We start from the raw sequence: 27,045 nt of genomic DNA on the forward strand, positions 1-27,045 counted from the left end.
TGTTTTCTGGGTCAGTAGATTAAGATGCAGAGATGGCTTTTAGTAGAATATGTGATTTTCCTGTCAGATGTGGGAGATTAGGGAGAATTTCAATGTTCCTGATAATTGTGTCTCCATGATTGGTTTGGTTGCGCAACCTACTAGATTGCATGGATTAGTTGGAGTAGCAATTAGAGGCAATGAGGAGTTTACAGAATCCAGGGGGTGTGATGGATCGCAATTTCAGGAATGGAGAAAAACCACAGATGGGTATTCAGGTAGATGGGTAACGTCCAGGAAAGGTAGGAGAGGTAGGCAGGTAGTGCAGGAGTCTCCTGTGACTAACCCCATCTCAAACAAGTATGCTATTTTGGAAAATGTAGGGAGTGATGGACTCTCAAGGGAATGTAGCACTGACAGTCAGATTTCTGGTATCTAGACTGGCTTTACTGTAATAAGGGGAATGTCAGATTCCAAGCGATCAATTGTGATAGAGGTCTCATTAGTCAGAGCACAGATAGATACTTCTGCAGTCAACAACAATATGAATCAGAATGGTGTGTTGCCTCCCTAATGTCAGGGTCAAGAATGGCTCTGAGAGAATGCAGAATATTCTCAAAGGGAGGCCATTGTATAAGTTGCTACCAACAACATAGGAAGAGAAAGAGACACTGTTCTGAAAAGAGAATATAGGAAATTAAAAAATAGGTCCTCAAAGGTAGTAATATCTGGATTACTCTTGTTGCCATGTGCTGGTGAGTGTATGAATAGGAGAATAGAGTAGATGAATGTGAGACTCAGGAGTTGGTGTCAGGGAGTCACATTTTTGGAATCTTCTCTGGGTAAAAGTGATCTGTGTAACAAGGACAGATTGCACTTGAATTGGTGCATGGTGTTGAAAGGAACTCTTGGCATGATTGGGAACAAAGCACTGGTAGCTTTCACAGAAACATGGCTCACAGAAGGTCATGACTGGCTGCATGATGTTTCACGGTACAGATACTATAGGAAGGACAGAAAAGATGGGCAAGAGAGGAGGGGAAGTGGTGTTTTTGGTTAGGGAGCTCTACTTCGGGAAGATATTTCTGGGAATAGGTCCTGTGAAGTTATTTGGGTGGAACTGAGAAATAAGAAAGGGAAGATCACCTTTTTGGGATTGCACTGTAGGACTCTCACTCGTCAATGTGAAATTGAGAAGCAAATTTGTAAGGAGATTTTGGATATCTGTAAGAACAATGGCATTTTAATGGTAGGGGACTTTAACTTTCCAAACATACACTGGAATAGTCATCGTGTAAAGGGCTTGGATGGAGAGGAATTTATTAAGAATACACAAGAAAAGTTCCTCATTCAGTATGTGGATGTGTCTACTAGAAAAGGAGTAAAACTGAACCTTCTCTAGGGAAATAAAGCAGGGCATGTGACTGTGGTGTCAGTGCGGGAGCATGTTCTAAATGGGAGTAATTTTGATGGTATCAGACAAGAACTTTCGAAGGTTGATTGTAGGGGCTATTCGCAGGCAAATGATTAGAAAGTGGGAGGCCTTCAAAAATGAGATGGTGAAAGTCCAGAGGCAGCATGTTCCTGTTAGTGTGAAGGGCAAGGCTGGTAGTTCTAAGGAATGCTGGATGACTAGAGAAATTGAGGCTCTGGTTAAGAAAAAGGAAGGAGGCATATGGTAGATATAGACAAAAGGGATTGAGTGAATCCCTTGAGGACCGTAAGGGCAGTAGGAGTATGCTTGAGAGAAATCAGGAAGGTGAAAAGGGGGCATGAGATAACATTGATAAGTAGGGTCAAGGGGAATCTAAAGAGATCCTACAAATACATTAAGGGCAAAAGAGTAACTATGGAGAGAATAGGGCCCCCTAACGATCAATGAAGCCGTTTATGTGTGAAACTGGAAGATGGATGAGATCTAAACAATGACAAAGTACTTTGCATCAGTGTTTACTGTGGAGAAGGATATGGAGGCTACAGAACTCCAACAAGGAAATAGTGATATCCTGAAAAGCACGTGTTAGAGGTGGTGATGCTGGATGTCTTAAAATACATGAACATGGATAAATCCTCGGAACTTGATCAGGTATATGCCAGAACTTTGTGGGAAGCTATGGAAGTGATTGCTGGGCCCCTTGCTGAGATATTTGTATTATCGATAGCCACAGATGAGGTGCCAGAAGACTAGAGAGTGGCTAACGTAGTGCTGTAATTTAAGAAACGTGGTAAGTAAAGCCAGGGAACTATAAGCCGGTGAGCCTGATGCCAGTGGTGGGTAAGTTGTTGGAGGGGATTCTGGGGGACAGGATTTACAGGTATTTGGAGAGACAGGGACTGATTACAGATAGTCAACAAGGTGTTGTGTATGGGAAGTTTGTGTTTCACTAATTTGATTTTTGTGAAGAAATGACGAAAGATTGATGAAAGCAGAGCAAGAGACGTTGTCTGTATGGATGTCAGCAAGGCATTTAACAAGGTTTCACATGGTAGACTGGTTAGCAAGGTTAGATCACATGGAATCAAGAGAGAGAGCTAGCCATTTGGATACAAAATTGGCTTAAAGGTAGAAGACAACTTGCTGGTGGAGGGTTGCTTTTTCGAGCTGGAGTGGATTGCTGGTTCCACTGCTTTTGCCATTTATGTAAATGAATGTGAATATAGGAGGTATGGTTAGTATGTTTGTAGACGATACCAAAATAGGAGGTATAGTGGACATGAAGAAGGTAATCTCAGAGTACAATGGGATCTTGATCAAATGGACTGAGAAGTATCAGTTGGAGTTTAATTCAGATAAATGTGAGTTGTTGCATTTGATAAGGCAAATCATGGCAGGACTTGCACACTTAATGGTGGGTTCCTGGGGAGTGTTGCTGAGTAAAAAGGTTTTAGAGTGCAGGTTCATAGTTTATTGAAAATGGAGTTGCAGGTAGATAGGGTAGTGAAGAAGGTGTTTGGAATGCTTGCCTTTATGGGTCAGTGCATTGAGTATCAGAGTTGAGATGTCATGTTGCAGATGTACAGGACATTGGTTGGGCCACTTTTGGATTACTGCGTTCAATTCTGATCTCCCTGCTGATAGGAAATCTGTTGTTAAACTTGAAAGGGTACAGAAAAAAAATGACAAGGACAGCGTGGAGGGTTTGAGCAATAGGGAGAGGCTGAATAGGCTGAGGCTATTATCCCTGTAATGTCAGGAGGCTGAGGGGTAACCTTATAGAGGTTTATAAAATCATGAGGGGCATTGATAGGGTGAGTAACCAAGGTCTTTTTCCCAGGGTAGGGGTGTCCAAAACTAGGGCATAGGTTTAAGATGAGAGGGGAAAGATTTAAAAGGGGCCTGAGGGGTGCATATTGAATAGTGCATGTTTACTGCCAGAGGAAGTAATGGAGGCTGGTACAATTACAGCATTTAAAAGGCGTCTGGATGGGTACATGAAGAATAGGAAGGGTTTAGAAGGATGTGTGCCAATTGCTTGGAAATGGGACCATATTGATTTAGGATATCTAATCAGCATGGATGAGTTAGAATGTGAGGGGTCTGTATCTGTGCTGTACAACTCTGACTCTGTAAGTATTGACTGCAGCACTGAGGATAATTCCCCAGCTCTTGTTCAAGATAGTTTAGGACCTTTTTATGTTCACCCAAATGGGTGTGTAATAATTCATTTGAAGGTGTACCCATGACATTGAACTGCTTCAAAGAAAGTTTCTTTTGGTTTTAAAGGCCGATAGTTTGGAGAAAGATTTGAGTAACAGAAGGATTCCAACATTTGAAAGAGGCCCGCAAGGGTAAATAAGGCAGATTAAGAGGCCGTTTAACTGAAGATTTCAACATGATACATAGAAGAGGAAGTATTTATATTCTAGGCAGTACAAGATCTCCGTTCAGTAGCTTTGATCGAGTCACAAGCAACAAGGTCATTGTAACAGTGAAAAAGAAGTTGAAAGCTCGAGGTGAGGGAATTTCTTTCATTGTGGTTCGATGCCATTGTGATTGTTTCTGGGGAAGGTGGCCAAGATCTTGAAGGAGGTTGTGTTTGAGACTTATCAGAATAGCACTAGTGATACAGGACTTTCAATTACTTGCAGAAACTCCAGAGCTGAGTTATTTTCTTGGATTGTTAAGGTGAGGTTTCAGAGGTGTTCAAGAGGGTTTTGAGAGTGGCTTTTACAAACTTGGTAAATTTGGTAACCAGAGAGACATAGAGTGAAGCTTATCAGTAAAACAAACAAAGTGAAATCAGGAAACATTTTGATAGAGCAAATTGTGACTCATTTGGAATCTATTCCCTGTAAAGACGTCCGTAGATAATGTCCAAAAAGGAATTGGATAACTACTTCAGTGCAGGAGTATGGGGCAAATGTTGGAAAATGAATCAAATCGTAAAACCCTATTAAATAGAGCTGGCATGTGCATGTTGGGCTGAACTGGCCCCTTCTATTTTGTGATTCAAGATTGAATTTTGCATCTACATAATGAACAATTCAGGGTAAAGGAAAATCCTTTGACATCTGTTTGTTAACCGCCACACAGTGCTCATTCAGATCTGGTAGGGTATACCAACTTAAGCCATTGATACATTGATTTGACTGAAGGTTCAGCATTTTAGATTTTATTTTGATGTGAAGGGGCTGGTACACAAATGGAAGTCTGTGCGTTAGTGTGACAGGTTATCATGGGACATTGAGCTCTTCTTTACTGATCTGGGTCTTTTAATCCAAGCAATTCAATTGTGAGAATTGCAGATCCAAATGCTTAGCACTCTCACTGTCACAGAATTGTTACAGTTCAGATGAAGATTATTTTGCCCATTGTGTGTCTCCAATGGCTCTTCAAATGGGCAATTTCTTCAATGCTATTCTCCTCTGTTTCTTCCATGTTCCTTTTTTTTCAAATAACCATCAGATTTCATTTTAAATGTTTCAACTAAATCATTCCTAGATGTTTTCCCCACCATTGAAGTTGAGCTGAGCATATGATATCCAACAGACAGCAACTAAATACCAAGGGAGAGGTAAACTGGAAACTCATTCTGCACCAATGCTTTCTAATTTGGGAAACTTCTTAATGTCTTTCCAAGTTTAAAAGATTTTGGAGAAATGCATTTTGGCCTTTAAATTTCCGCTGTATGATTTTGGTTGCTTGATCTTAGTTAGCTGTTCAAGCAGTTTCCACATTTGCAAATTGCCTTTTGTGACTAAAGGTCTGGACTATGGTAGTTAGTTTATTTTTGTTCTATTTATTGACTGCTCCCTCTTTTTCAAAGGAAGCTGCAGAATAATTATATAGGAAGACATATGCTCCATTCCTGGCTTGCTTCATATGTGGCTGTGCAGGATTCTTGTACCTTGGCCTGATTACAGTGGAATGTGTTTTTTTTCCATTGAATAGTGGGAGTTGTCTCCCAATGCCTTGTCAAAGTAGATACTATCATGATCCCAATTATAAGAATACTGGGCAAACTGGATCTTTATGATCTGGCTTGATAGACCATAATTGTTTTAAGAATAGAATTTGGAGAAGAGCTATAAATAAGAGAATATGTGGAGGGATTCGAGGTTTGAATTGAAATGTCAAAGCATCTTTATTATACAAACTTGAGAAACACAGGCATAAGCCTAATAACTAAATAGGTATGCTAAACAGGCAAGACAATGATTCAAAGCTACATTTCAACTCTAGCAATAAAAATTAGTGTGAGGACTGTGGTCAGACACACCACAGACTGCACTTTAAATGATTGATGTGATCAAGACTTAAATTTAAGTGACACTGTGGGTCACCAAATCTCACTAAAGCTGTGCCTTCTCTTTGTAAACGATCCAGGTGCTCTGGTTTCCTTCCACAGTTCAGTGATGTACAGGTTAGATGGATTGGCCATTGTGTCCAGGAATGTGTGGGCGAGGTGGATCAGCCATGGGAAATGCAGGGTTACAGGATTAGGGTAGGGGGTGTAGATCTGGGTGTAATGCTCTTGGTGTGGACTCGCTGTGCTGAATTGTCTGCTTCCACACATACATTGTCGAGATTCTATGATCTATGAAGTCTTCGTTCTCAAGTCTTCATGTACAAGATGATTAGGGGGTTAGATAGGGTTGACAGTGAGAACCTTTTTCCACGTATGGAGTCAGCTATTACAAGGGGGCGTAGCTTTAAATTAAGGGGGGGTAGATATAGGACTGATGTTAGGGGTAGGTTCTTCACTCAGCGAGTCGTAAGTTCATGGAATGCCCTGCCAGTAGCAGTGGTGGACTCTCCCTCTTTATGGGTATTTAAGCGGGCATTGGATAGGTATATGGAGGATAGTGGGTTAGTGTAGGTTAGGTGGGCTTTGATTGGCGCAACATCGAGGGCCGAAGGGCCTGTACTGCGCTGTATTCTTCTATGTTCTATGTTCTATATCTATTTTTGGAACACCATCAGTCTTTTCCTCTTCATACTGCCCCAATGACTGCTCGTGTTTTGATTTGTTCAATCTCTTCTACTGAGACTGAGTTTCCCCTCAAGTGTCTAACTACAATTTATATTTTCAGCTTTTATCAAAGTTATGATGGATCTAAAATGTACTTGTGAAGGGGTGGCCATATAAGTTGTTAACTTCACCATTGCTGAATTTTTCTGCGCTCCAACCTTTTTCAGTTGCTTTTTTATTGGCTTCCTTCACCATGCCCTCAGCTCCATTGAATAAGAAGTTCCTGGGCCTCCCTGCCCTTTTCCTTTTTTCTGAAGTACAGATTCATCGCACCCCAAGACATCTAAGCCCTGTCTGGAAGTTGCTAGCACCAACATTTACCCTTCAGCATCTCTTAGCTATAAGTAGTGGCACACAGAAACACACAGATGAATTGAAACCAGGGAACTTTCTGAAACTCTATGTATCCTCATGATGATTTAACCTGCTCTGAGCTGTCCCTGATTTAACTTTTAGATTAACTGTCCCTTATTTACAGTTTCTTCTCTGAATTAAGTTGGTTTTACCATTCTTTAGATCTCATTGAATGCTTTTAATTTAGCTTAACTCTCAAAACAATCTATCCCTCCGAGCTGTGATTACTGGCCCAATACACATTACTAAATCAACATCATAAATTAAACAGATTATCCGGTCACTCTGACATTGCTGTTTGTGGGAGTTTGTTAAACTCAAATTTGCCACCTTGTTTCCTACATTCCTTAGTATCTACATTTCATAAATACTCTGTGACAACCAGATCATGAAAAACCCCTCATAAATGTGTATCCTTTTCTGTCCCAATCTTGTTACTGAGGTAATCTAAGCCTTTTAGTAGTTGCACCAATATCCTCAGTTCTTTGGAAGTGTGTAGATTTATACAGACCACTCTGGCAGGATTGAACAGAACTTGAATACAAGTCTGAAAGGGGCTGTGATACGTTTACAACAGTTTGGTCACATCACAATAAGGGAGAATGCTTTTTAAAAAAAACTATTTTTCTAATAGTTCTATTAGAACTTCTAACAGCATAGAGTTGATCCCCATAAGACCGATCCAGGTCAGCATTGTCAAATGAAATGAAAGAGGCTAGCATTCCTTACATTCCAGTGGATGAACATGCCATTGTTATGCCCCATTTTAATGCTTGTGCAGGTGGGTTGCTTTAACTGGCAGAGGTTAATTAAGCTCACCATGATGATAATCATGCAACTGACACAATTAGTCCCTTCTCCGAACTAATGAGCTGTCATTGACATCTCTCACTTCTTAACTTCGCGTTATAGACTGATGCATATTTATCATTGATTCCTATGTTTTAGACTCTAAGCGTCAATGAATTGATCATGCACTCGTTTTTGTACAGTATGGGGTGGGGCAGGGAATCAAACTGATTGCACTGGAGCTACTTGTCCAACATGAATTTCTTTGTCTGGTTTCTTTTCAATCTCCAAATTATAGGTTGGCTAATGGTTTGGTTTGCAGCCAAGTAGCCATTTCACAATTGCTTTTTAAGCTTGATTGTATAACTCGTGTATTTTCAGTGAACTTGGACCAGCTCTCAGTCTGACTTTCTGGCTTCAAGCCAGTAAAACACACTTTTTTTATTGGTTCTCACTCCTGGCTGTAAGCTACAACAGCAGGGTCTATGTCATTGGCCCTCACAGAAAAGCACAGCTTATTTTGTTCAATAATGAGGGCTACCTTTCTTCTCCTTTGCCCTCATCAAATTGACTTCATGTTGAACATGTTTGCATTTAGATTAATATTGCGAGGGAGGATTTCACTGTTGGCAGGCATGGAATTTTAAAATGGACAGGCCCATCACGTGAAAAAAAACTGGGTCAAATCTGTAAACAATTCCTGGCTGGCCCCTGGTCAATGAGCCAACTGAATGAACCATAAGTTGGATAATTAGAGAAATATGCAGGAGTTTCACGGCCACCATGCTTATTCACATTAATACTCTGTATTAAGCATATAGTGCAGTGATGTATATTGTATGTCACATATGAACATAGAATTAGGAGCATGAATAGGCCATTCAGCACATCGAGCCTGCTCTGCCAATCACTAAGTTGATGGCTGATCTGATTGTGGCTGAACTCAGTGTTCCTGTATACCCCCAATATTGATTTTCCTCAGTTAGTTAAAAGATACAACAGTCACAACACACCATTCTCTAACATAGCAATACACATTTCCCCTCTCCATCAAACAAAACACCTCCACCATTTTTCATGAAGCCCACAATCTCTAGCTTTTGGAGGACCAAAGAGTGAAATTGTGATTAAGAATTGAACAAGAACATTTTGAGAAATATCTTTTATTTTAAATATTAAGAATTCCAAAGTAGGAAGGATGCTTCAAGTCCTCTTTTTTTCTGTCTCCTGTTTGCAATCAGTGGAACTCTAATCAGATAGCTACTTTAGTTAAGGCTGTATGTAAGTAGTTGACTTTTATTTGTAAAGATATTTTCCTGTCTGTGTAAAGTCTTTATATTAGTGAAACACTGTGCGTGTCAGTTTATAATGGGGAGTTTAGCTCTTCTTTACTGATCTGGGTCTTTTAATCCAAACAATTCAATTGTGTGGATTGCAGGTCCAAACGTATTGCTCTCATACTGTCACAGAATTGTTACAGTTCAGAAGGAAGTTGTTCAGCCCATTGGCTCTTCAAGTGGGCAATTTAATTAGTGCCATTCTCCTGCCTTCTCCTCATAACACTGCGCATTCCTTCTTTGAAATAACCATCTGAGCACCTTCAGAATGTTTCAATTGAATTATTGCTTGAGATTTTCCCTGTGGGGAGAGATCTGACTTGTGCATAGTGTCATTTCTTGATAAGCAATTTGAGATGATTGGTCAGTATACAGTAATCCAGAATTGCTGAAATAAGTGACATTTTGTCAAAGTCTTGCACTCATCAGGATAATTTGTGAGAAGTAACTATATTTATGGAAAGTAGTACTTCTGCTTTACGCAAGAAGAGTGCTGATAAGTTGGTAAGTGGTCTCTGGTACAGTTGTTGTTATGGAAAATGCCTCAGTTGGATAATAACTGACACTTAACCACCAAACTTTTCCAAGCTACAAGCTTACTATGCAAAAATAAAACAATACTACAGATGCTGGAAATCTGAAACAAAAATAGAAATTGCTCGAGAGACTCAGACTTGCTGGCAGCATTTGTGGAGTGAAAGCAGAGTTAATGATTTGAATCAAGGACTAATACACAGGACCCTGTTCTTGGAGAAAGTGAGGACTGCAGTTGCTGGAGATCAGAGTCAAAGAGTGTGGTACTAGAAAAGCACAGCCGGTCGGGCAGCATCCAAGGAGTAAGAGAGTAGATGTTTCAGGCATATGCACTTCATCATAAATCCTGATGAAAGGCTTATGCCTAAAACATCAATTCTGACTTCGGATGCTGACTGACCGGCTGTGCTTTTCCAGTACCACACTCTAGGACCCTATTCTTATCAGATTCCCCTCATGACAACTCAGCAGGTTACTCCTATTCTCTAGTTCATGTCTTAGGGCAATGCTAAGCCAATCATAACCTATCATCTGGTTTAAATTGCATGACCATTGACTGTTGGTCATCATCTAACTGGTGCAGTTTTCATGATCTAACGCTACTAGCAATTAAAGTCCACTTGCCAACTAATCAGCTGTCTCCTTATAAAATATATTTTATTTTCCCTTTTCATTTGTAATTTTTCTAAGTTGTCCTGACGAATGTCCAGAACATCCAGAAGAGATGTTAGGAAGCACTTTTACACACAGTGTGGTAGATGTTTGGAACTCTCTTCCACAAACAGCAGTGGATGCTGGATCACTTGTTAATTGTAAATCCGAGATAAATAAATGATTAAGCAAAGATATTAAAGTGTATGGGACACTGGCTGGTATTTGGAGTTATGCCACAGATCGGCCATGATCTCGTTGAATGGCAGAACAGGCTCAAGGGGCTGAATGACCTACTTCAGTTCCTATGACCTATACCCCAGTTCCTGTCTGTTATTAAATGCAATCTTTAGTCTCCAAATCAGTGCTCTGAATCAACATGAAAATAATTGATGGCTTTATTCAGACCTGCATATATTACTTAATGTGTGTGAAACACGTGCAGGACATGTCATGCTACAACACGTGCATTACATAGCTGATTACAGCGGTTTGAATCAAATAAACATTGATTTGAAGTTTCTGGGCAGTGGTAAACAATGTTGTTTATTGTAGTCCTGAGTGGGTGCTGACCTTCCCATGCCAACCTCTTCAGAATTGAGGGGCACTCAAGATTATTTGAAGGGGAGGTGGTTTTCGTCGACCAGCCGTGTCCAGTTTAGAACACAGAAACTAGTGCCGTATAGTCACTGCGTGTTCATTAACTCCCTGTGGAGCTCTGGGACATTTGAAACATCTTTTCAGCAAAGAATGAGTGTGTGAGTAAATGGGTAAATGTGATGAGTGGCAGAAGGGGTAAGATGAGCGAATATGCAGTGGGTAGGATTGTAGGTGGTTAGGGTGACAGCTGGGTGGTGAAGAGGGTTTGTTCAGCAGAGTGAGGTGGGGGAGTTGGGAGTTAGAGAGTTAGAGAGGGAGTTAGGACAGTGAGGTTAAGGAGCGAATCTTGGGGTCAGGAAGTGGATGTTTGGAGAGACCAGGAAGTTAGAGACAGTGAGTCCAAAGTCAGATATATCATTATTCAACAGTTGGACTAGGATGTACTCACCTGATAGTTTCCTGTATAACTCTTCATGTATTTAAACCAAACTGTCTGAAGTGTCTGTCTCTAACTCAGACCTCTTTTGGAGAGTCCCAGAATACAGAGAAATTGTGCACTGGAAATTGCAAACTTCCCAGGCAAATGCCTCTGTATGGGTGTGTCAGGACCTGTCTCTGGTCATACATCTGGTCTCTGACTGCCTGGCAACCAGGTAATCTGGGGCATTGTATTTTAGAAGCTATGGAATGGGCCAGTTTCAGTTGCTGGTTTCCAAAATGACTGAACTGAAGTAAATTGGGCTTGGTCCCCACTAAATGTGGGTGTCCTGTAACATGGGAAATGCGTCATCTCTTGGCCAGATGGATCCACTTCACTGATTAGCCTGTGTTTTTTTTTGGGTCACATTGCTGTGCTGAGGGGCCAGGTAGAAAGTTGAATCCAGGAGCTGTTTTCAGACAGATCAGTGACATGAGACTTAAGAGGGTCTTAAATTTTCATTTCTTCCCTTGTCATTTTGCATTAAATGTGTCCAGTTTAGGATTGTTCTGTAAAATATTCATTTGACACCTCATTTCCCAAGACTCCACTTCCTTGAGAGAAAGCCTGCCCTTTTTTGATAATTGCAATGTTTCATATAAACTGAATAACATTGCAATATGTTCAGGATATTGCTGTTTGTTATACAGCACACTAGGGATGGGAATACCTTTTTGAGTTCACATGAAACATGATCAAGTGTTTGCTAATGATCCTTTCAGAACTGGCTAAGACCAGAGCCTGTTAAAGCAGTTCAGGATTGTCATTGTGCAGATAATTGGCTGCACTAATGACTGTGAGATTTTCCTCTTGCTGTGCTCCACTATGTAAAATTATACACATTTTATATGATGAAACCTTCCGAAAATATACTTTGTTGTTCCTCAAACTCTTCACATTTTTAAAATGCTCTTTGACAGGAAGTGGGTACCTTAGCATTTTGATGCCCATCTCTAATTGCCTTTGAGCTGAGCATCTCGCTCCATCGTTTCAGAGGATAGTTTAAGAGTCAACCACACTGTTGTAGGCATGGCGTCGCATGTGGTCCAGACCATGCACATAAGAACGTTAGAAATAGGAGCAGGAGTAGGCCATTTGGCCCCTCAAGCCTGCAAAACCATTCAACAAGAATCAAGATGGCTGACTACTCACTATATGAACAAATGATACTAATGAATCTCCTTTTTTTGGGGGTTGAAGGAATTTTCATGGTGACTGAAAGTATTTTTCAAATCCCAGGTTTTTTTTTTACAATTCCTAGATTTTAAACTTAAACAGCTTTTCTGGTGATATTTAAATCCTTGCCCGGACAACATTAGCCTGGGTCTCTAAATTGTTAGTCCACTAAAACCATTCCCATTTTGCCATTTGATCCTCACATTGAAAGAATAGAAACCTGACCTCTGCCAAATATACTTGGAATTTAAGCTGTAGAAACGTAGTCAAGTTGGTGGTGATGAACTTCAGAAGTGGATCCTAATGGCTGAAAGGTGGTTGACTGCGATAAGTCAATTGACGAAGCAACCAGAAAGTGACAGTGAGGAAAAGCTGTTGTGTGTAACAAGTGGTTTGGATTTAGAATGTTCTACCTGGTTAGCTGGCAGGTGCAGATTCAGCAGTAGTACTTGAAAGGCAATTGGATAAATGCATGAAAAAGAAAGATTGTGGAGCACAGGAAGAGAGCTGGAAAATGAATTTACCTGAATTGAAAGAGCTGGCATGGTGGTTCAGTGTTTAGCACTGCTGCCTCACAGCACCAGGTACCCAGATTCGGTTCCACCCTTGGGCAACAGTCTGTATGGAGTTTGCACATCCTCCCCATGTCTGCATGGGTTTCCTCCCACAGTCCAAAGATGCGCAGGTTAGGTAGATTGTCCATGGGAAATGCAGCTTTGCCAGGATAGGGTAGGGGAATGGTCTGGGTAGGATTCTTTTCAGAGAGTCATTGTGGACTTAATGGGCTGAATGGCCTGCTTCCACACCCAGGATTCTTTGACATAATAGGTGAAGTGGCTTCTTCACCTTCTCTCTAATCGTTTGAGTTTATTTTGTAAAGCTGATATTTGTATTTTAAGAAAAGTAAAATAATTCAGATGATTAAATGCCCAAATGTTGTAGTCCAAGCCAACTAAGTGTGCAGTTGAATTTGAGGCTCAGTGAGGGAGGGTAGCTAGACACATATTGATTAGAACCCAAAATCAAAATCAACTCCTCTATCCTGGTAAACACTTTCTCAAGTGAACCTGGCCCAACAGTATGGGGACAGGAAACGTCTGTGTTTAGCGACCCTCCCTCCTTCACTGAGCCTTGAGATCATGAGCAAGCTGGACAAAGGAGAGTCAGTGGATGTGATCGCTTTAAATTTCCAGAAGGCCTTTGACAAGGTGCTGCACATGAGGCTGCAAAACCAAGATAGGAACCTGTTGTATTGAGGGCAAGGGCACTGTAGGGATAGAGGATTGGCTGACTGGCAAAGAGTAGAGATAAAGGGGTTTTATTTTTCAGAATGTGGAGGTGTTGGTGTTGGACCGGGGAGAAAAAAAGTTTAAAAATCACAACACCAGGTTCTAGTCCAACAGGTTTAATTGGACGTACAAGCTTTTGGAGTGCTGCTGTTCGTCAGATAACTAGTGGGGCAGGATCATAGGGCACAGAATTTATAGTAAAAGATCATACAACTGATGCGATATATTGAACAAACCTAATAGGTTCCAAATAAACCTGTTGGACTATAACCTGGTGTTATGATTTTTAAAGTTTTCAGAATGACAGCCGGTGACTAGCAGAGTTCTAAAGGATTCAATGTTGGGATCACAACTATTCACGTGATACATTAAAGATCTGGATGAAGGAATTAAGGGCATTGCTGTTAATGTTGCAGATTACACAAAGATAGGTGGAAGGACAGGTAGTGTTGAGGAAGCAAGGAGGTTGCAGAAGGACTTGACAGGCTAGGAGGGTGGGCAGAGAAATGGCAGATGGAATATAAGGTGGGGAAAATGTGAAGTTATGCACTTTAGTAAGGAGGATAGAAGCAGGGACTATTTTCTAAATGTGAAAGGCTTCAGAAATCTGAAGCACAATGGTACTTAGGAATTCTAGTTCAGGAATCTGTTCAGGTTAACATGCAGGTTTGTTTGACAGTTAAGGCATATGCAATGTGAGCATTCATTTCAAGAGGCTTAGAATATGAAAGCAGGGATGTACTGCTGAAGCTGTATAAGGCCCTAGTACCACTGCTTTTGGAATATTTTGAGCAGTGTTTGGCCCTCTATCTAAGGAAGGATGTGCTGGCAGTTGGAGGGGCTCCAGAGGATGTACTATACATAAGAATAATTCTGGGGATGAAGGGCTTGTCATATGAGGAACAATTCAGGATTCTGGATCTGTACTCGATGAAGTCTAGAAGGATAAGGGGGCATCTGATTGAAATTTATAGAAGACTGAGAGACCTGGATAGAGTTGATGTGGAGAAGATATTTCCAATAATAGGAGAGACTATCACTGGAGGTTACAGCCTGGGAGTGAAGGGTGGTCCTTGAGATAAATTGAGATAAATTCCTTCAGCCAGAGGGTAGTGAATCTGTGGAACTCCTTGCGATAGGTTCTTGATTGGTAAGAGGGTCAAAGGTTATAAGGACCAGGTAAGAGAGCAGTGTTGAGAAACATCAGCCATGACAATAGACTTGATGGGCTGACTGACTTAATCCTGCTTCTGTTTTTTTTGGTCATTTGGTTGATACAGATTTCTGGTAGTTTAGATTAGATTAGATTACAATACAGTGTGGAAACAGGCCCTTCAGCCCAACAAGTCCACACCGACCCGCAGAAGCGCAACCCACCCATACCCCTACATTTACCCCTTACCTAACACTATGGGCAATTTAGCATGGCCAGTTCACCTGACCTGCACATCTTTGGACTGTGGGAGGAAACCGGAGCACCTGGAGGAAACCCACGCAGACACTGGGAGAATGTGCAAACTCCACACAGTCAGTCGCCTGAGGTGGGAATTGAACCCGGGTCTCTGGTGCTGTGAGGCAGCAGTGCTAACCGCTGTGCCACCGTGCCGCCCACAGTTTCTGATGAGCCTTGTCTCACAAAGTAGTTGAGAAATCATTTTTCATCAAGATTTACATTTGCCTCTTGAATGTTCCAAGACTGTCTTTCAGGCTGAACCTGAACCTAGGCATCCAAATAATTTCACTGTAACCCCCAATAAAATTTTAAGTGTGGAATAAGGCTTCAAATTGACCTAAAGAAAATTGTGAATCACATGAACATGGTCATTTTGATTCAGAAGTTGACTGCTGTTTGATTTAGAAGTCTGCATTCCTTCATGAATTTCAGTCCGATAAACCCAAGACACAATTTAATTCATTGATGATGCGACTGTAAATTAGGTAAGGTGCAGATTAAATACGAATGATAACTAAGAATCCCATGTTATCCTTGGGTGGGCAGTACTGGAGTAGATGTCAGGAGGAAGTGACATTCCAAGAGGTTGGTTAATCTTTTTTTTCTCAAGGACAGAACACAGTTTTGTCCTTGCATCAAAGGTTTGTTTCACTGGGTAGAGTGGACCCAGTTTCACAGCTAATGATTGACACAGAACCAAGCAATTTATAGTGCATCATGAGTATTCAAGAAAACAAATATTTAGTAGTAAAGTTAGATCGCCAATTCTTAGTCAAATGTAATTCTCGAATTACTGCATGCCTTCCAAATTCATAGGTTCACCTTACATTGAGTACTTTTTATCCCTTAACATATTCTTAACCCATTTTAATTCCAATTCTTATCCCTACTTTTGATTCGGATTTCAGTATCGGAAGTAGCTATTTAATGACAAATAGTTATTCCATTTATTGCTCAACGTCTGTCTAAAACACTCCTCATGGTTTGAACTGGATATGTTTTGTGTTGACCTCTTGTCATAACAGCCCTACTTTGAAAAAAAGGTTTTAATTGGAACGAAAGAATGTAAACACTGCATAAATATGCAGTGGATGTTTTGACTTCTCAAAGATTTAGTTGAAGTGCATCTAGAGATGAAAGTTAAAGGCCCTTGATATTTAATGTAACACTTGGACATGAGTAAGGGACTGGGTAAAGGAGAGAGCGTAGGGATTAGAAATGATAAGTTGTCAAGATAAAAACAATCAGTCATAAGTAGTATGTCCCATTGAACCTCTGTGGACCACACAGATTCCCAAATAGTTTTGACTGTGGAAATGAAAGACTTATTAGCAAAAATGCTAAAACCAATCACTCAGTTGCTTTTTTGCACATCTAAATTTGATGCTAAGACATTCTCTTGAGTGAGCTTTAGAAATTTCACTTTCTTCTTCGAGAAATTGATTAATGCTATGGCCCAGCTTCACTGATGGGAAAATGAATGAAGTGGGGAAAACTGTAGCTACTGCTGGCCTGCCTGTCTCTTTGCAATATATTGCTTTGGGTAACGTACCTGTTTTAATGTTATAATTCAGCATCTAGTTTGCCCAAACTTTTTTATATATAATCCACACTCTGCCAGAAAAAAAATCTCTAAGTCAATTAGAGGGCTAGAAAACAAAAGCAAGAATGTACTGCTGAGGCTGTCAGGCTGTGGTCAGACTGCATTTGGAATATTAAGCAGTTTTCGGCCCTGTATTTAAGGAAGGATATACTGGCATTGGAGGGGATCCAGAGAAGATTTGCAAGAATGACCCCAGGGATGAAGGGCTTGTCAAATGAGGAGTGGTTGAGGACATGAGGCCTGTATATTGTTCCAATTGCAGTTCTAGCTGGTTCGTATCATTAGTTTAATATTGAACATGACATTGGGGCAGCTCAGTGGTTCGCACTGCTGCCTCTCAGCGCCAGGGACCTGGGTTCGGTTTCACCCTTGGGCATATGTCTATGTGGAGTTTGCACATTCTCCCCGAATCTGCATGGGCTTTCTAGGAGGGCTCTGGTTTCCCGCCATGCTCAAAAGATTGGTAGGTCTGGTGGATTGACCATGCAAAATGTCTACAGTGTCGATGGTTGTGCAGTCTAGGTGAATTAGCCATGGGAAATGCAGGGTTACAGGGATAGGGGGAGGGGGGGGGGGGGGGGGGGAAGAGAGAGAGAAGGGTGGAGGTGGTGGTGGTTAGATCTGGGTGGGATGTTCTTTGGAGGCTTGGTGTGGACTTCATGGATCAATAGGCCTGCATCCATACTGTAGGGCTTCTATGAGTTTTATGATAGGAAATTGGAGTAGCTTGTAGTCCCTTCAGCCTGCTCTGCTGTTCAGTGAAGAGATGACTGATTTTTCTGTTAAATTCACTTTCCCTCCCTTTATCTCCATATCTCAGATTCTGGCCAGTAGTGTTCAAATATTTACTGACCTCATTCTTGAATATTTTCAATCACGGCCTCTGGGATACAGAACTCTGAAGATTCTCAAACTTCTGAAGATATTCCTTCCCATCTCTTTTCTAAATAGGTGATCCATTATTCTGAGACTGTCACCACCACCCTACCTCTTCAGGTCCAGACTCCATCCAGGAGAAACAGTCTCTCCGTACTTAGCCAATGAAGCCCTCCTAAGAATTATACACATTCAATTAGATCACCTCTCATTCTTTCAAACTACAGAAAAAAATTGGCCTTATCTCCTCGATTTCCTCTCTATATTGGTCAGGAATAATTTTTTGACTGTTGAAGAACTTAAAAAAAAAACACACTTTTTTGATCAACTTTAGATTAGATAAACTTTCAGGTCTGTTCAAATGGATGCTTTTGAGCTACTACATGTCAAAATAACTAAAACCTAAGTGAAAGGGTAAGAGTTTGATAAAAATCATTGTATCCTCGTGGTTTTTCTGGAATTTTGAAAGCATTTGACAAAATGCCTCAAGGCACTTAGTGCAAAGATTGAGGGAATGAAATGGTTGACTAAAGCTAGGAAGAAAAGGATAGCACAGCTAGTAACATGTCTCACTTCTCACTGTTGGGGCTTCTCTACATAGATAATTTGGACATGGAAATAAAGCAACAGTGTCGATATACTGACGATCAATTTAGGAAGTATAGGAAGTAAGGATATGTAGGTTCAGATGTAGGCAAGTGTGTGGCAAATTTTAATGTACAATATATAATAAGGCAGTACATTTGGTGGGGGGCTTAGAGGGAGCTGGTTTTTTAAAAAAAAATTGGACTGAAAACATAATCAAGGCTAAAATTGTCCCATAAAGGAATATGGAGGAGGCGGATATATATCTGGAGGTCTGCAAAAGCAGGTTTCAGAATGGAAGGGTGGTTGGGAGATGTGAAAGGGGGAAAATTGACTTCCACAGAAAGCAAAGAAATAATTATGAATCTGTACAAGACCCTGGCTAAGCTACAGTTGGAGAACTGCATGCTATTCTGTCAATGGTTAGAGTAAATTGTGTGGATGAGAGAATTTAGTTACAAGAAGAGTCTTGGAAAAACAAGATCTGTATTTTCAGGATTAGAGAGGATTATATATGGGAACATACTGGATAAGTTCAAACTAGTGACAGGTTGTAATCGCTGTTGGTGAATCTTATTTAAAAAGCACCATGCAGTTAGGAAGTAACAAAGAGAGAAGCAAAGATTGATTCTCATATTAGATTACTTCGTGTGGAAATGGGCCCTTCAGCCCAACAAGTCCACACCCACCCAGACCCATACCTCTACATTTACCCCTTCACCTCACACTACAGGCAATTTAACATGGCCAATTCACCTAATCTGCACATTCTGGACTGTAGGAGGAAACCGGAGCACCCGGAGGAAACTCACGCAGACCGGGGGAGAATGTGCAAACTCCACACAGTCAGCTGCCTGAGGTGGGAATTGAACCCAGGTGCCTGGTGCTGTGAGGCAGCAGTGCTAACCACTGTGCCACCGTGTTACTTGGTAGGTTTGTTAACATAACACCACTGAGTAATAAAGCAAAGTCAATTGTATCTTTATAAAGGGAATTGGATACACTCTTTAATTCAAGGCCAGGTTAAAGGTTGCACAGAAAATACATGGCTAGCTTTGGTAAGTTGGCAGCATTCTTTCTGTGTGAGGAGGTTTGGGGTTCACTAAATCTTCAGAATTCTGGAGATTCCTGACGACTGGAAGGTAGCAAATATAACCCACTATCTAAGTAGGTAGGAAGGAGAGTGAAGCACTACAGATCTGTTAGCCTGACCTCCACAGTATGGGAAAATGAAGGAAGAATCTATTGTAAAGGATATGATAACTGCATGTTTAGGAAACAGTAGCAAAATCAACATGGATTTATGAAAGGGAGATAATTTAATATGAAGGGAAATAACTCCGTTCTGAAGAAGAGTCTTTACCAGACTCGAAATTCTACGTAAAAACCGAAAATACTGCGGATGCTGGAAATCAGAAACAAATTGGGGCGGCACAGTGGCTCAGTGGTTAGCACTGCTACCTTACAGCACCAGGGACCTGGGTTCAATTCCTGCCTTGGGCGACTGTCTGTGTGGAGTTTGCACATTCTCCGCGTGTCTGCGTGGGTTTCCTCCAGGTGCTGTGGTTTCCTCCCACTGTCCAAAAGATATGCAGGTCAGGTGAATTGGCTGTGCTAAATTGCCCATAGTGTTAGGTACATTAGTCAGGGGGAAATGTATGGAAATGAGTCTGAATGGGTTACTCTTCAACAGGTCGGTGTGGACTTGTTGGGCTGAAGGGCCTGTTTCCACATTGTAGGGAATTTAATGTAATCTTAAGCTCAGCAGGTGTGGCAGCATCTGTGGAGAGAAATCGGAGTTAACGTTGTGGGTTCTGAGGAAGGGACACTGAACCCATGACGCTATCTCTGATTTCTCTCTGCAGATCTGCTGAGCTATTGCAGCAATTTCCGTTTTGTTTTCAAAATTCTATTTCGCTTCTCAGGTACTGTTCGACCTGCTGAGTGTCTCCAGTGTTTTGTGTTTGTCCCTCGTATAGCACTTTGCCTTTAAGCTTGGACTGATCTAATGAACCAAAGGGCCTCCCTTCTACCCGTTGAAATTTCTATATGTTATGGCGCAAAGTTTAAAAGGAAGCAAGGTTGTTCTATTGGGAAGTTTTAAATACAAGGAAGTGGAGGATATATCCTCCTGGATTGCATCTTCAAGACAGTTGAAAGATTATTTAATTAAAATAGAGGTGACTTTAAGGAGGACAGAGAGAGAAAAAGGCTTAATGAAAAGCTCAATATATGAGGAAGAGTGAGTACTTTTTTTTACAGTTAGGAAGACAAATGCAACGTTAGCATTCATTTTGAGATTACCAGAATACAATTGCAGAGATATACTGCTGAGGCTGTATAAGGTTTTGGTCAGACTGTATTTGGAATATTGTGAGCAGTTTTGGGCCCTGTATCTGAGGACTGATGTACTGCTATTGGAGGGGGTTTACAAGAATGATCCCAGGGATGAAGGGCTTGTCATATGAGGTATGGTTGAGGATTCAAGATCTGTACTTGATGGAGTTTAGAAGGATAAGGGGGGTGGGGTGGGAGTGGGCGCGGGCGGACGGATGGGGGGAGGGTGGGGGGGGGCGGGGGGGCGGGCGGACGGATGGGGGCGGGCGGGCGGACGGATGGGGGGAGGGTGGGGGGGGGGGCGGGCGGGCGGATGGATGGGGGGAGGGTGGGGGGGGCGGGCGGGCGGACGGATGGGGGGAGGGTGGGGGGGCGGGCGGGCGGACGGATGGGGGGGGTGTAGGGGGGGGCGGGCGGGCGGACGGGAGGGGTGGGGGGGGTGCAGTGGTCTCATTGAAACGTAGAGAATACTGAGAGGTCTGGATAGAATTTATGTGGAGAATGATGTTTCCACTAGTAGGAGAGACTAGGAACCAAGGGCATAGCCTCAGAGTGAAGGAACAACCCTTCGTTCTGAAATGAGATGAAGAGGAATTTCTTCAGCCAGAGAATCATTAATCTGTGGAACTCATTGCCGCAGAGGGCTGTGGAGCCAATTCGTTTAGTGTGTTTTAAGACAGAGGTAGATATGTTCTTCATTGATTGATAGGGGATCAAAGGTTCCAGGGAGAACGCAGGAGAATAGGGTTGAGAAACATATCCGTCAGAATCGAATGACGAAGCAAACTCAATGGGCCTATCTTCTAGTCTTAATGTAGGACAGCATAAATCATTTGTTTATGTCAATGAGTTGGAAACAAATCATAAAACTTTGTTTTATTTTCAGCTCTTGTTTGCTACAATGTAATGAGAAGCTAACTAACAAAATTGTTTTTGGTTTTTCAAAACTGTAATAAACTTACTTTATCCTGTAATTTCTTTCAAACATCCTTTATGATTACAAACTTGCTATAATGGTACTTGGATAAACCTTAATTTTGTTTTGTTCTTGGTGCACCAGAGTCTATTGTTAAATGTAACTGCAGGCCAGGCAAACAAAAATACATCCAACTGATCTTAAGCAACAATTATGTCAGGCTCCTATTCATTTAACTGAATACATTCCAGCAAAAAGTCAAGTCCTGGAGATGGAATGATGCACAAAATAAGATGCAGCTTTTTGTTTCTAACTTAAATTGCAATCCAGGTTAGGTTGATGGGCTGGAAGGTTTGTCAATCTGGTGATTACTGGGCTCCCAAAGTAAAGTACATGTGACAGTCACAATTCTGTTGTTCTTGTGGTAGTGGTATCCACTCCACAGAACTGCCCCAAATTGTTTGCTAAGTTTGTGGTTCTGCTACTGAAAGCAAGAGTGTGCTTCACGTAAGAAATGGGACTTCAGCTCCTAGTTAGAAGACAGGTGATTTCTTTATCCAGCATACCCAAACTGATATTGACAAAGGGTGCACAAAATGTCTTGAGCCTTGGAACAAACATTAATGATTATTTTATGCTTATTAAACATTGAGGGGAAAAAAAATTAAACAGTCAGGTGAATCAACTTTCCGAACTTTGTACTTTCTCTGCCATTTGTGCTGACACTTATGTTAAAGGTTTCATGATTGGGAGGTGTTCGTGTTGGACTGGGGTGAACAAAGTTAAAAATCACACAACACCACCATGTTATATTCTGGATTAGTGGTGCTGGAAGAGCACAGCAGTTCAGGCAGCATCCAAGTAGCTTCGAAATTGACATTTCGGGCAAAAGCCCTTCATCAGGAATAAAGGCAGTGAGCCTGAAGCGTGGAGAGATAAGCTAGAGGAGGGTGGGGGTGGGGAGAAAGTAGCATAGAGTACAATGGGTGAGTGGGGGAGGGGATGAAGGTGATAGGTCAAGGAGGAGAGGGTGGAGTGGATAGGTGGAAAAGAAGATAGGCAAGTAGGACAAGTCAAGGGGACAGTTACTGAGCTGGAAGTTTAGAACTAGGGTGAGGTGGGGGATGGGGAAATGAGGAAACTGTTGAAGTCCACATTGATGCCCTGGGGTTGAAGTGTTCCGAGGCGGAAGATGAGGCGTTCTTCCTCCACGCGTCTGTTGGTGAGGGAGCGGTGGTGATGGAGGCCCAGGACCTCCATGTCCTCGGCAGAGTGGGAGGGGGAGTTGAAATGTTGGGCTACTGGGCGGTGTGGTTGATTTGGTGCGGGTGTCCCGGAAATGTTCCCTAAAGTGCTCTGCTAGGAGGCGCCCAGTCTCCCCAATGTAGAGGAGACAGCATCGGGAGCAACGGATACAATAAATCATATTAGTAGATGTGCAAGTAAAACTTTGGATGTGGAAGGCTCCTTTAGGGCCTTGGATAGAGGTGAGGGAGGAGGTGCGGGCGCAGGTTTTACAGTTCCTGCGGTGGCAGGGGAAAGTGCCAGGATTGGAGGGTTGGTTGTTTGGGGGCGTGGACCTGACCGGGTAGTCGCGGAGGGAACGGTCTTTGCGGAAGGTGGAAAGGGGTGGGGAGGGAAATCTATCCCTGGTAGTGGGGTCTGTTTGGAGGTGGCGGAAATGTCGGCAGATGATTTGGTTTATGCGAAAGTTGGTAAGGTGGAAGGTGAGCACCAGGGGCGTTCTGTCCTTGTTACGGTTGGAGGGGTGGGGTCTGAGGGCGGAGGTGCGGGATGTGGACGAGATGCGTTGGAGGGCATCTTTAACCACGTGGGAAGGGAAATTGTGGTCTCTAAAGAGGGAGGCCATCTGTGGTGGAACCGCTCCTCCTGGGAGCAGATCTGGCGGAGGCGGAGGAATTGGGAATACGGGATGGCATTCTTGCAAGAGGTAGGGTGGGAAGAGGTGTAATCCAGGGAGCTGTGGGAGTCGGTGGGTTTGTAAAAAATGTCAGTGTCAAGTCGGTCGTCATTAATGAAGATGGAGAGGTCCAGGAAGGGGAGGGAGGTGTCAGAGGTGGTCCAGGTAAATTGAAGGTCAGGGTGGAATGTGTTGGTGAAGTTGATGAATTGCTCAACCTCCTCGCGGGAGCACGAGGTGGCGCCAATGCAGTCATCAATGTAGCGGAGGAAGAGGTGGGGAGTGGTGCCGGTGTAATTACGGAAGATCAACTGCTCTACGTAGCCAACAAACGTTGATTTTAACACCATGTTATAGTCCAACAGGTTTATTTGGAAGCACGAGCTTTCGAAGCACTGCTTCCTTGTCAGGTGGTTGTGGAGCAGAATCATAAAACACAGAATTTATAGCAACAGGATTGTAGTGTCATGGGATATAATATTAAACAAATTTAGCTTCAGTCTTTCATCTTTTAGAATGATCATGTTAGTTTTGGTTCCTTCATATGTAAATCCAGAACTTTTTATGTAGTTTTTGAGCAAAATAAAATGTAAATCTGCAAGTACAAATTCCCCCCAGAACCTTTTGTGTGTGTGTGTGTGTGTGTGTGTGTGTGTGTGTGTGTGTGTGTGTGTGTGTGTGTGTAGTGGGGTATAAGTCTGTGAGAGGGTGTGTGTGTGTGTGTGTGTGTGTGAGTGTATGAGAGAGGGTCTGTGTGAGTGTGTGGGTCTGTTGCAATGTGTGTGCACGTACTTATGTGAGTGTGTGTATTGTGCAGTGGGGTCAAATGTAGTGTGACATGAACCCAAGGTCCTGGGGTTGAGGCCATCCCCATGGGTATTGAACTTGGCTATCAGCCTCTGCTTGGCCACTTTGCGTTGTTACCTGTCCCAAAGTCCACCTGGGAAGATGGTCACTTGAAGGTCTGAAGTCGAATGTGTTCCCCGACTGGAAGGGAACACTCCTATCTGTTGATTGTTGTGCAGTGTCTGTTCATCCATTGTTGTAGCATCTGCATAGTCTCGCCAATGTACCATGCCTCAGAGCATCCTTGCCTGCAGTGTATGCGATAGACAACGTTGGTTGAGTCACATGTGTACCTGCCGTGTACATGGTGGGTGGTGTCCCCACGTGTAATGGTGTTGGTATCCATGTTGGCACTGTGACACGTTAAAGCTTTCAAGACCTTGGCACTTGCCCAGTACCTCATATGAAATATCAGCGGAACTTCAAGGTTGTAGGCCATTTGACGTTGGCCAAAGAGGCAATGGCACCTTAAAGCTGGTGCCAGTCCACACCTACGTTCCTACAAAGTTGGTGGTGCATCTCCCAGCATTTAATCACAACAGAGGCGGTGAGTAACAAAAGCCAAGTTGGCTGATCTTATCCAGAGCAAGAATGAAGGGCATCGGAATTCCTAACACCGGGCATAAATGCCAGTTAGAGAGCCCTCACTCTGCCCTGACTCAGCCACCTCCCCTCTAAATTGCCCTATTGTTCAATGTTTTCCTTTTCAGTGTTGCTGAACCTGTACAAGGGTGAAGGTGTCTTTGTGTAGTTGTGTTGAACAAAATTGATCTTTTTTGCTTCCGAGTGAGAAAATAGCTGACCTGTGGCCCTCGTTGTTGTGCCAGTGTGGCCGTGGAAAAGCTGATTTTAACAGCAAATATAGCATAATAGACTAATGTGGGTCATGTTCTGACCCCAGTAATCCCAGTGTAGCATTTATTTTTGTCCCTGATATTGAGGTCACTGCACTCCATTGCTGCTGAGACAGAATGTCTGCATCTAGTACCGGGTTCTCCAGGAAGCTCTTACCTCCAATATAAAGTTTTCACTTTGCTTTCAGATTTATTCAGTGAAATCTTGATTAGTCATGATTAAGTCTGATGAACTCGTCATGGCCCAATAATTTTATAGATGCTTTCCCACACTTGTGTTTTTTTTAAAGTGTGGATTATACAAGTGCTTATACAATGAGATGAGTGGTGAGTATAAATTGGAGTATAAATTTTGGTTAATGAGCTCGGTGAGGAATGTCCAATATGGTGAATATATAAATGCTCAATCTCCCCTCTTATCTCAGTCTTTATTTTGACATTCATCACTCGGTGTTGGTTGAATTTGTGCCCCTTTTGGGTTCGACACCAAAACTCACCTTCAGGTTGACGCTCCAGTGGAGTACTGAGGGTGTGCTGCATTGTCCTGTCTTTCAGATGGGGCATTAAACTGAGGCTCTGTCTTTCCCCTGCAGTGCTCACAAAGCAGCATCCTGTGGGGAAAGTGAGGACTGCAGATGCTGGAGATCAGAGTCAAAGTCTGGCGCTTGAAAAGCACAGCAGGTTAGGCAGCATCCAGGGCACATGACAGTCGACGTTTTGAGCATAAGCCCTTCATCAGGAGTGTGGAAGAGGAAGGGGGCTGCGAATTAAATAGGAGGATGGGGTGGGGATGGGGGTAGCTGGGAAGGCGATAGGTAGATGCACGTGGGGGGGGACTGATGGTGATAGGCCAGAGAAGGAGGGTGGAGTGGATAGGTGGGAAGTAAGATGAACAGGTAGGGCAGTTCAAGAGGGCAGAGCAGAGTTGGAAGGTTGGATCTGGGATGAGGTGGAGGGAGGGGAGATGAGGAAACTGGTGAAGTCAATGTTGATGCTGTGTGATTGGAGGGTCCCAAGGCGGAAGATGAGGCGGTGGTCTTCCAGGTGTCTGATGGCTTGGCTTGGATATGCTGTGGAGGAGACTCAGGACTTGCATCTCCTTGGGGGAGTGGTAGAGTCCACCTTGAACCCCTCCAATCACCTTCCACCTGCATCTACCTATCGCCTTCCCAGCTATCTCACTCCCACCCTGACCTTCCTATTTATCTCTCAGCCCCCTCCCCAAATTCCTGATGAAGGGCTTATGCCAGAAACATCAGTTGTCTTGCTGCTTTGATGCTGCCTGACTTGCTGTGCTTTTCCAGCACCACACTTTTTGATAAAGCATCCTGTGGCAAGCTTCATTTTACAGAAGTTTTCTGTTAACTTGACTAATGCTTATTCCTCAACAACAGTGAAACAGTCCAACTGGTTGTCATCAACTTGTCTTTTGTGGGAGCTTACTATGCACAAATCGGCTGCTGCATTTCCTGTGTGCAACGGGAGTAACTACACTTCAAATGTTCCTTATTGGCTGTAATGCCCTTTGGGATATTCAGAAGTGTTAATAAAGTGGCTATGCACTTGCAAGTTTTTCCCAGCTCTGTTTGTTGTAGGTGGACTCTGGGTTTTAGTTTGTAGCACTACCTTGTGCTGTGTTTGGCAGTACAGGGGATACAGGATTATTGCCTCTGTGATTATGTCTGTGGCTGGGAAGTGGCCTGCAGTATGAGCACACTGACCTCTGATTTGTTGAGTCTGCTGACTTGCTATGACGTGATTGTGTGGTGACTATAATTGCAGTCTAATGACAATGTATTTGTTAATGAAATAATGATATGATAAAACTCTAACATTGGCAGATGCGGAGACGCTGAGAGATGGTGAAAAAACTACTAAGGAAAGATAAAGTAAAGCCACCATGGTCTTACCAGCCCATAGGGCTACTTACTCTTTCAGATTAAACTGCCACCAGTTCTTTCTCTCTAACTCTCTCTCTAACCTGAGGGTCACCA

The 27,045-nt window shown here is 42.6% G+C and overlaps 1 protein-coding gene across 6 annotated transcripts in view; it reads left to right on the forward strand.

Annotated features, from left to right (window-relative positions):
- LOC140467425 (solute carrier family 45 member 3-like) overlaps positions 1 to 27,045 on the forward strand; it is a 180,445-nt gene that overhangs the window by 105,398 nt on the left and 48,002 nt on the right. Inside the window, exon 1 of one of the 6 annotated variants that reach the window (XM_072563772.1) lies at positions 3,913 to 3,933. The exons of the other annotated variants lie outside the window; for them this stretch is intronic. The gene's annotated coding sequence lies outside the window, so the exon portion shown is untranslated. Of the gene's footprint in view, positions 1 to 3,912; positions 3,934 to 27,045 lie in introns of those variants that run through there. 6 annotated transcript variants of the gene reach the window in all.

This window comes from Chiloscyllium punctatum, chromosome 45, assembly GCF_047496795.1.
Source record: "Chiloscyllium punctatum isolate Juve2018m chromosome 45, sChiPun1.3, whole genome shotgun sequence".
NCBI lineage: Eukaryota > Metazoa > Chordata > Chondrichthyes > Orectolobiformes > Hemiscylliidae > Chiloscyllium > Chiloscyllium punctatum.